At 32.5% G+C, this 11,099-nt stretch overlaps 1 protein-coding gene across 2 annotated transcripts in view; it reads right to left on the bottom strand.

Moving 5' to 3' along the window:
- The window catches only part of Ftcdnl1 (formiminotransferase cyclodeaminase N-terminal like), a 58,584-nt gene extending 48,158 nt beyond the window's left edge, over nucleotides 1–10,426 (bottom strand). Inside the window, exon 1 of one of the 2 annotated variants that reach the window (XM_040294666.2) lies at nucleotides 10,310–10,426. The gene's annotated coding sequence lies outside the window, so the exon portion shown is untranslated. The remainder of the gene's footprint in view (nucleotides 1–10,309) is intronic. The other variant, XM_078017804.1, reaches the window with a different exon arrangement.
- Nucleotides 10,427–11,099: the final 673 nt, after the last annotated feature.

The following is an 11,099-nucleotide window of genomic DNA, read 5'->3' on the forward strand; positions in this document are numbered from 1 at the left end:
CTTGCATGGGAGCTAACAAATTTTATTTGTGTCTGTCGCCACCTTGCTTGCCTAGATCCCAATCTCTGCCTTGAAGATTACTCTAGGGAAAGTGGTGAAAATGTGAATGACCACTTTTTCAACTTAAAATATCAATAGGAAAATAACCCAAAACCCTATTCCAAAATGCATGGCCTTGAGAATGTTGTCATCTAATTAGAAATTTCATTAAGAAAAAATGTATAAATCTCTACATAAAACTACTATATTCATTTGGTAACTATCATCTATTATTATCTTAAAATAAATAATGATTATGCTAAGTTGGCTCCTTTATAGATTGGCCTCTAATTTAAAAACTAATGTTTAGAGCAAGAAAATATATCATTGTTTTTCGCAACACTGAATGCTATTTAATTCACTTTAAATTTTCCATGCTTCAGAATTGACTTTCTTTCTTGACAGGTACTTGAGAGGCTTAAACTTAATACTGGTCACACAGTATATACCTGTAATGAAAAAAAATGTAAAATAATAAAAGGTTCTATGTAAAACATAAAAGGTATCTTCTGTACTTTAAATTCAACTGGCTTTAGTTGTTTATTTCCCCAATCAAAAAAATTAAATTATAACATGCTATAATATAAAGCACTTTCTGTCATTGCTTCTTTGGGGATTGAGAGCATAAATGGTTTCTAATTTTAAAGATTCAAAAGATTTAATAGCTGGATGAATTATATTTTAAAATTCCCATTAATTTATTTTCAAATGAGTAAAACCCACAACTCTGAGAAACTGATTATTATGGGAGAAAAGGGCCTTGATTTGTAATTGTACCCAAATATGAAAGCCTACATTTTGTAAGCATAAAGATTACATTCTCTTCAAAAGATTTGCAAATTCTCATAGGCATATAACTTAGAGAATGAGAAGATTATAATTTGAAAAATTACAGATTTCATTGTTTTTTGATGTGTGAAACCTATAAACAAATATCAGGAGATTGTATTGCAAAACTTAAAATCCCTTGTTTAGTTTTCTAAGGGACAGTGACCTATGTGGCTTACAACCCCCGACTTAAAAGAAAAATGCAGTGTAATGCAAAAGACACTCTAATCACTGCATCTAATTACAAAGAAGAATAACTCTGTAAAAATTTTAAGTATCCTTGGGCAGGCGTGTGGTCTGGTGGTCAGAGCATGGGATTTCAAGTCAGTAGTCTAAATTTCTATTTTAATCACCACTTTTAAATTTTTCCATGACTTTGGGCATGACATTAACTTTATTTTTAAATAAGAATTTGAGATCTGTTCTTGATAATTACAAAGCAGTCTTGAAATTCTCTAATATAGGTACCAATCTAATTCTGTGAAATATTTATAAATGGACAGGTGCTTTCTTGACTTCTTTGTGGTTAAAACAAAACAAAACAAAAAAAAGCCCTACTTGACAAAAAGAAATTCAAAAGTTTTCTATTTGTTACCATTTACCAGCACACAGTCACACTGCTATGCCCATGTGTTATTTCAAAGTCAGTTTAGGGCATTGATTTAACAATCAACTCACTGATATGGTGGCTAATTTTCATCGCTTTCCTCTAAATTACTCCTTTGCTTTTGAGGAATGTCAGTCCTCAGTGGAGCCAACACTGCTCTTTTTATACTAATTATTATTGTCACTCTAAGGAACTTGTACTCCACAGCACTGTGCCTGCTTTGTATTTTGTTTATGTGTAGTGTTTTTTAAGTGTTCCTCCAAGTGTAATAAGTACAGACAAATTACCATGTAAGTTTTCTTTTAAACTACTGCTAGATTTCTAGGGATGAATGTAGGTAAGCGATTCAAATTTTAACATACTTCTATAAATCAATTACTACAGTAATTTTCACTGGGACTAATCAACATTTGAATTCAAGGAATGTGACCTGACTTATAGGACTGCTTTCTTTTGGCCTGGCCTGGCCCGGCTGGCCTGTCCTGTCCTGGCCTTGCTTTTCTTTTTCTCATTTGCTTGCTTTCAGCATACAAGTACTCTCTACATTTTTCTGAGTATTATAATATTCTTGTTTGCTTTTTAGCACTAGTTTAGCTAGAGTATGCATTATTGTTGGGCGAATACAGTACACAAATTTAAAACAAAGAGCAATATCAGGAAAAGTATGAGATGTTAATATAGCATGCAATGGGGTTTATAAATTTTGGCCCATATCTCAACCTCAGCAAGAATCCTCAGTGCCTATTTTGTTGCATACTTTCTAGGCAAAATGTGATCTTTAAAAACAGCAATTTATCAAGATAATGCTGCATGAAAGGAAATGGAGACCATTAAGAGGCAAAGTAAAACAGCTTAAGGACAGATCTTGTTTTATGTTTCTCTGATTAGAAATGCAGTGTAAGAATGCCTTGCTAAAGTACTTAAAGCACTATTAAATGGTCCTAGTCTCAGGTGAGAAATCACTGAGTTAAAGGATCAAATCCCAATAGGGTCAGTTTGGTCTTCAGGCTTTACATAGGAGGAAAATTAGAAATTGAGCTTTCACTAAATTTGTCCTCTGGGGAAGATCTTAAAATGGAATCCTTGTGTGGTAGTTTGCAGTAGCTCTAATAGCTTCAGAGTGTCTGGATTCCCAGTGAATTTATATTAAATACAAATGCCAGGAAATCCAACTTATTAAATTCATAAAATTAAAGATATGCTTATTTTTATAAAAACCTGAACATTGCAGAAACTTAGTCCTGTATTTAGTTCTCTGAGGTTTACTTCTCAATTTCCTGCTTGGGCCTGTTCATTCAAAAATAGCAAGAAAGAGTGGAATTCTTTAATATGTCTTATTTTCTTATTCTTAGTTGTGAAACACTAAATTTTCCTTTGTTGTTGTTATTTTTTGATTCTTCATGTTCTCTGGATTCCCAAATCCAACCCTCTTTTACTTCCCCACCCTCTAAAAATATAATGGAAATAGATTTAAAACAACAATAACTCCTACACCTGTAATACCAACCCTCTGAGAAGAAAAAGGGGATGGAATAAAATATGGGAATAAATTCTGACTTAACAAAACTAGGTAGGATTGGCCAACTTTTAGAATAGGGAAAGCAGGATTTTCACCTTCATTCATTTCTTCTAAGCATCTATTATAAAAATAAACTGTAATTCCATGACTAGTTTAGTTGATACTTGAACTTTCTCCAAGTTCCTATTTCCTCTTGTTAGCCCCAGGTAAATCCAGTACCACAGCATAATTTTTGTATTCCAATCCCAAGTCTGGTAGAACACTTTATACAGACATGGGACATTTAGCTTGCAATAAGGTCAGAAACCTGGTTGGCACTTTGGGAAAAGAGAGTCCTTCTGTTTTCTCAATGTATTGTTTGTAAAATTTGAATTTTATTTTTGACATAGCAAAACTATCTCTCAAAGATTACCGTGGAGTCAAATACTTATTTTAGTAATTCACCTTTATCTTTATCTATTTGTTTATTTTAAATTGAAATGATTTTAAATTTATTTCAAATTTGAAAAATTCTTATGTTAGATGACTAACCATAAAATAAACTATTAATTGTAGCTGAGAACCTTTATAGATGGTAACATATATATTAATTGCCATTAAAATACTATATTTTCTTTATTGATTTAGGCTTTTAAAATGGTACTAAGTATTATTTTATTAACTCTCACAATCACTAATATTTATCATTAGTATTTTATAATGGAAATAAGTACTGTTAAGAATTAGGTTCAACTGTGAGGGACAGAAAACCTCAAATTATAGGGTTTAAATAGACTAGAAACATTTTTTTTTTGTTTTATAAAATCTAGAAAGCAGTTCAGGACTGGTATTATGTGTTCATAGTTAGACCTCCTTACCATCCTCAGTTTTCAGTTTCCAACTCATGCTTCAAAGTGGTTGACCTAGTTCCAGCTATTTCATTCATAGTCAAGGTAACAGGAAGAAGAAGAGGGGCATGCCCCATCCAGAACACTTAGTTGCAAATTTTGCAACCAGCATGTGATCATGACTCTAAAACAGAGTCAGCATACTAATAATTTTTAATTATTTTGTTATTATATTTGATTATATATCTCCTATCAAAGATAATTTTTAGGAAAAAACAAAATCATAACTTTCATACAGATATAAAAACAAATGAATTAAACATTTTATATTTCTCTTATAATAAGGAATCAGGCAGATGTTATGACCAGTTCAAAAGAGAAGTCAAACAGCAAAATTTATAAGGAATAATGGAATGTTGAGACGAATTGCAAATCCAACCAAATTGTCTTATTGGATAGAAGGGGAGAAAGCAAATGAAATTCATACAAAACAGGACAGAATTTGCATATCTATCAGTTACCAACAATGAACAAAGGTCACAAAACAGCTCAAAGACATAAAACAGAGCTATAATCTGATAACTCAGAAGAGTATACTATATACATAGGACCCATAGTCTTTCCATTAAAATGCATTTTTTCCTCAATCTTTTCTTTTTCTTTCTTTTTTAACTTATTTTTAAATATTTTTTTTTTTTTTTAGTTGTTGATGGACCTTTATTTTATATTTTGTGCTAAGAATCAAACCCAGTGATTCACACATGCCTGGAAAGCACTCTATTACTGAGCCACAACCCCAGCCTCCTCTTTTTTTATGTTTTTTGTTTTTGGTATTGGGGATTGAACCCAGGGGTGCTTTACCACTGAGCCACATTCTCAGCTCTTTTTTGAGACAGGCTTTCACTAAGTTGCTGAGGATTTCACTAAATTTGCTAAGTCTGGTCTTGAACACACCATCCTCCTGCCTTCGCCTTCCAAGTCACTGGGATTACAGGCATGTACCACAACACCCAGCAATCTTTTCCATTTCTATGAAAAAATAATCTCAAGAAATATTGTTCTTGATCACAAAATAAGATGGTCTCATTATATTTGAACTGATTATTTACATAGGTGTAACAAGACCATTGATTTTCTACATGAGCTTTCTTAAGTTTTGCTGAAGGTTTTCATAATTAATTTCACATTAAACTCTTGAGGTTAGGAAGCCAATCCAGGAAATATCACCAGATATTCCTTCAGTATTTGTTAATTTGGATGAATTCCTCTTTTCAAGGTCTCACAATATCCTAAGAGTACTGAACCTACCAGAAAGTGGCCTTCCTTAATCACCTGTAAGGCTGGGAACTCTATAAGGAACTCTAACTGGCTATAAGCCAGGTACCAAGCCAGTTTTACTGAAAAGATTTTATAAGCAATGGCACAATAAAATCAACCTTAATTCCCTAAGTGTTTGATCATAAATGATTAAATGGGCATCATTCTCAAATATGACATATTCCGTGAGGCTTTGATTGGATAACTATTTTTTCAATCATGTCCTATTAAAAAGCAGGACACATTGAGTGCTTCCTGAAATAAGGTGTAACTATTTAACTGGACTGATCTATTCTCAGAGACTAGTTCAGTGAGATATAGTTCTGCTTATTCATCTTTGCTCTCATCTTGTGTTTTTTTTTTCCCTCTTTAGAGACAGCTTACCCTACAACTTTTAACCTGAATTCTCTCCATAACTTCCAACTCAACTTTTATAATGAAACTTCTTGAAGTTTCAAATAGGAAAATGAAGGAGTCCAGAGTAGGCCACCCCAAAATATACTGTCCTGGCATAACAATTATTTTGAGCTGAAGGAAGTGAGGAAAAGAGGCCACAATGTGAGATATTAGCCTTCCCCCATCTACCTGGAGAAGAACATGAGTTCACTTTGTGAAGGTGTTCTACACAAGAAGAGTATACAACATTATCTTGGAGACAAGATGGAAAAAAAATGAGAATTTACATAAACAAACCTTACCAACTAGCATTTATCTACCATTAGTTTCCCCAAATAAAAGCTACCTGTAATTTGCTACCCTGGAAGCTCAAAGTTCCTTTCCTGATCTCCCATGTTCTTGGATAAGCAGAATTAATACTATCAAAATGGCCATACTCCCAAAAGAACTATACAGATTTAATGTAATTCCTGTTAAGGTTGTGATGATGTTCTTCACAGAAATAGAAAAAGCAGTTATTAAATTCATTTGGAAAAATAAGAGGCCCAGAATATCCAAAACAATCCTTTGCAAGAAAATTGAAGCAGAAGGCATCACAATACCAGACCTTAAATTATCCTACAGAGCTATAGTAACAAATATGGCATGGTATTGGCTCTAAAACAGACATGAAGACACATAGTACAGAATAGAAAACACAGACAAACACACATGAATACAGTTATCTCATACTAGACAAAGGCACCATAAACATATATTGGAGAAAAGATAGCCTCTTCAACAAATGGTGCTGGGAAAACAGGCAATCCATATGTAACAAAATCAAATTAAACACCTAACTCTCACCCTGCACAAAACTCAACTCAAAGAGATCAAGGACCTACACATTAGATCAGAGACCCTGCACCTACTAGAAGAAAAAGTCAGTCCAAATCTCCATCATGTTGGCTTAGGAAATGACATTCCGCAACAAAACTCCTAAAGCACAAGAAGTAAAATCACAAATCAATTAAAGGGATGCTATCAAACTAAAAAGCTTTTTTTTTTTTCCACAACAAAGAAAACAATAAAGAACATAAACAGAGCCTACAGAACAAGAGAAAATCTTTGCCACCTGCACCTCAGATAGAGCATTACTCTCCAGGATATATAAAGAACTCAAAAATATTAACACCAAATAAATAAATAATCAATAAATGGGCAAAGGAACTGAACTGACACTTCACAGAAGAGATATGAATGATCAACAAATATGAAAAAAATGTTCAACATCACTAGCAATTAGAGAAATACAAATTAAAACTATACTGAAGTCGAGTGACTAGGATGGCAATATCAAGAATACAAGTAACCATAAATGTTGGCAAGAATGGGAAAAAGGTACACTTGTACATTGCTGGTGGAACTGCAAATTAGTGCAACCACTCTAGAAAGCAGTATGGAGAGTCCTCAGAAAACTTGGAATGGAAACACCATGTGATCCAGTTATCCCACTCCTTGGCATATACTCAAAGGACTTAAAATCAGCATACTATAGTGATATAGCCATATCAATGTTCATAGCAGCTCAATTCACAAAAGCTAAGCTATGGAACCAACCTAGGTGCCCTTTAATAGATGAATGGATAAAGAAAATGTGGTACATGTACACAATGAAATATTATTCAGTCATAAAGAAGAATGAAATTATAGCATTTTCCACTAAATGGATGGAACTGGAGACCATAAGGCCAAGTGAAATAAGTCAATCCCAAAAAACCAAAGGCTGGATGTTCTCTCTGATATGCAGAAGCTATCTCACAGTAGGTGGGGGAAGTTTTGCAGTGGGGAAGAGTAGAGGTTCACTGGATTAGAACTGGGTGGGGAGGGAATTGGGGGAAGGGAGGGAAGATAGGAATGGGAAAGACAGTAAAATTGGATATATCTTTCCTATATTCATATATGAATACACAAGCAATATAACTCCACATCATGTACAACCATAAGAATGGAAAGTTATACTTCATGTATATATGATATATCAAAAGACATTCTACTGTCATGTATAACTAAAATAAGAATAAAAATAAATTAATGAAAATATGGAAATATAAAAAAAGTTCCTTTCCTTTGTCTTGACATTTTTCAACAAATATGTGGTTATTAAGATGTTCCATAAGCCAAGTTCTAACCATCCCCTTTGAGTTACTCATTGCTGAGTTCTCCTGTGTATGCATAATATATGTGTTAATAAATTTCTTTTCTTCTTAATCTATCTTTTGTCAATCAAATTTACAGGGCCCCAGCCAATGAACCTAAGATGTATAGTGGAAAAACTTTCTTTTCTATTCTGCACTGCCATGAAAACTAGGATACTTCATAAATGTTTCTGGACTTAGAGGGGTCAGGTAGAGAGGATATCATTTATAAAAAGTTTAATTTCAATTTACAAAAGTAGAGTCTACTAGACTTTTATGGGTTATAAATCAGAGGAAAGAGTGTGGCTGGGAAATATTAAGACAACATTCCAGACAAAAACTGTCATGATCCTTATCAGTTCATTCCATCCTGTGTAATTGGTTCATGTTCCACTGGATCTTGGGTTAGCAGTCTCACAAACCCATCAGCTTCTTAACTAGAGCTCTGTAAACCCTTATTTAGCCCACTGGTAGATTTCAAAGTCATTTAAGCAATGCTATAGGAAGGCCCCAAACACCTGGTATAGTCTTTGTCCATAGGACTCTAAGACTGTCCTTGTGGAAGATGAAGTACTCTGGCCTCTAACTGATTTTAACAGCTTTCAGGGAAGCATGAGAATAAAATAAACTAGGAAAAATAGTCTATAGATGACAAAAGACTTAAACTGCTGATAATTTTCAAAAGCAAAAGATTTGATGAGAGTTCATTACAGGAATAATGCAACTGACAAAGATTTTTGATTATTTCTGTAGCATGCAAAACCAGATATAATTAATCCAAAAGTTTTAGACAGTAAAATTACAAACATAATGAAGACAGTGAATATTACATTTACTTTATAAAAATGGATGAGCATAATCTTTACAGAGAAAAAAATATTGAGATATAAGAATAGTTCTGAGATATAATATACCATGAATATATCAAGGACATAGGAAGAATATACCAAAAATATACAAGAATATCAAGTAGTGATTCCATAAAGTCTAAAGTAGATTCTAAACATATGTATATTAATAAAAATCTATGGATGGACTTGGGTTGTGGCTCAGTGGTAGAGCGCTTGTCTTGCATGCACAAGGCACATTTAAAAAATAAATAAAAATAAATCTATGGGTAAATGATATAATTCCCCCAGGTGAAAATTACTGGCCTAGAAGATGCTATATTCAAATTAAAGATGTAACCAGGTAAAAATGTTAAAAACAATTGAAATTATGACTGATAATCCATGCTATCTAATACCATGAAAGGTATATCAGGATTCTAGTAGGTAGAAACATGTCACAAGGAGCTGGGAATATAGTTCAGTGGTAGGACAGCTTGCCCAGCATATAGGAGCCCTGGGTTCAATTCCCAGCACAACAACAACAACAAAAAAAAAATAATAAGAAAAGAAAGAAAAAATAAGAAACACATCATGAATATGAAGGTACTGACAAATCTCTAGGAACTTCTCACAAAGCAATTATGAAATGTTTATATTAATATTATCTTATTCCTATAAATTTCACCTAGGGAAGAGTAAGTAAAAATTGTCTGTTTTAACAATTTTCCACACTCAGCTCATGAATAATAACATATTAACGAAACCTAGATATTTCTAGCACCTCTCTTATAAGGTAAAAGAACAAATATTTGTTTTCCAGGAAACTTCTGGAAAATTTCAAAGATAGTTTCAAGTGCTAAATAAACTATCCTGAGAATATTATTTTATTTTATTTTCTATTTAGGATTAATTTGGGCAGTGTAAAAATAAAAGATGATCAGAAGATTTTTTAACATTTAAGATAAAAATTAAATCAGCAGTGCCTGAGAAATAAAGCTTGTCTACTCATATATAAAGTGACAGTAAAACATTTAAAAGAGTCAGTAAGATGATTGTAAAGAATCTTAACTCTTTCCTAAGTGAGAAGTCCTTATTTTCTTAAGTAATCCAGAAAACAACAGATACAAATAAGCTTGAAAAGAGCCCCAATCTCCAAGTTGACAGACAATAAAACATAATTATTGCTGAAACAAAATTTTTCTCAGGAAATGAATTAGTTTGGTTAACCATAAATTTACATGTTTCCTAAACTTAAACATTCAAATTAATACTAGCTTATTTGATCAATAAACCTATACAAGTTTGGAAAGAATATATCCAAGTAGAATAAACATCTATGTTTATATTATACTTAATACTGATAAGTCATAGAAAACATAGTTTTTAATAACTAAAAAATTAAACTTTTCTGCTTGCCAAAGTTTTACCTAAGATTGGCAAACTTGAATTTTTAGAAACTACTTCTAGTTAGTTACTGTAAGAATTTTAGCATATTAAAATATCAGAAGTTCAATTTCATTATTTTCTGGGATTTTTAGACTATTCAATTTATATAAGAATTTATCTATAGGCCAATCAAAATAAAGTTCCTTACAGAAAACATATAATCTATTTCATTAATACAATTCAGAAGGATAATGTGTTACACTCTCATACAAGGCGAGTTAAAGACCTTTCTGATTTTGTGTACGTATAGACACAAATAGAGCTCATAAGCTTTAATTCTAAAATTTTAGTTATGGTAGGAGAAATAGAATTATAAAACTTACCAGTCTGTTTCAAAATGCTGTTCTTTTCCCTGTGAATACAAATTATTGATTTAAGTTTAAAATAGATAACCAAATAGAAAAGACTAACAAATCAGATGCTTTGTCATTTCTCATTCAACAGACAAGATCTCCATAAACTTTTGTTTACAGAGATCACCAAATCTGACTAAAAAAACCAAATTCCCAGTGGGGAATAACTTTTTGGACACAAGCAAACCAAAGCCAAAGTCAACCTAGAAAAAAATTCAAATTGGAAAAACAGAGAGTCAACAGTTTCCTTGTCAGTTTGAATTTACCTCTTGGAGCCAAGAAAAGATGAGCTTTAACTGCCTATGAGGTGCAATTCTTTGGCAACCATGTTTACCTGGCTCTGTTAGGTGAATCTATCAGGCATCTTAGCAGAACCTCTAACTCAGTAAAAAAATAATTTTTAGTCAAAGGTAAAATTTATGACTCATACAGCTATTAAAATCAACACAAAACAAAGATTTATTTTACTAAGATCATATGAGGGAATAGCAGAAGTTATAATCATTTCAAAAGAAAAGTCAAACATCACACATTTATAAGAAGTAAAGGAATGTTGAGATGAATTACAAATGGACATAAAGCTGGTGGCATTTTGGGGGGATGTAATAGGAGAAAGCTAACTCACAATCAGACAGGACAAATTTATTAGCATATCAGTCATTAACAACTTAAAAAGAGGCATAAAATATCACAAAGACAATAAAAAGGCTTAAAATCTGATAAAAGCCCTAAAACGTATGCAAAAGAAGATGCATAGTTT

Source organism: Ictidomys tridecemlineatus, chromosome 7 (assembly GCF_052094955.1).
Source record: "Ictidomys tridecemlineatus isolate mIctTri1 chromosome 7, mIctTri1.hap1, whole genome shotgun sequence".
Lineage (NCBI taxonomy): Eukaryota > Metazoa > Chordata > Mammalia > Rodentia > Sciuridae > Ictidomys > Ictidomys tridecemlineatus.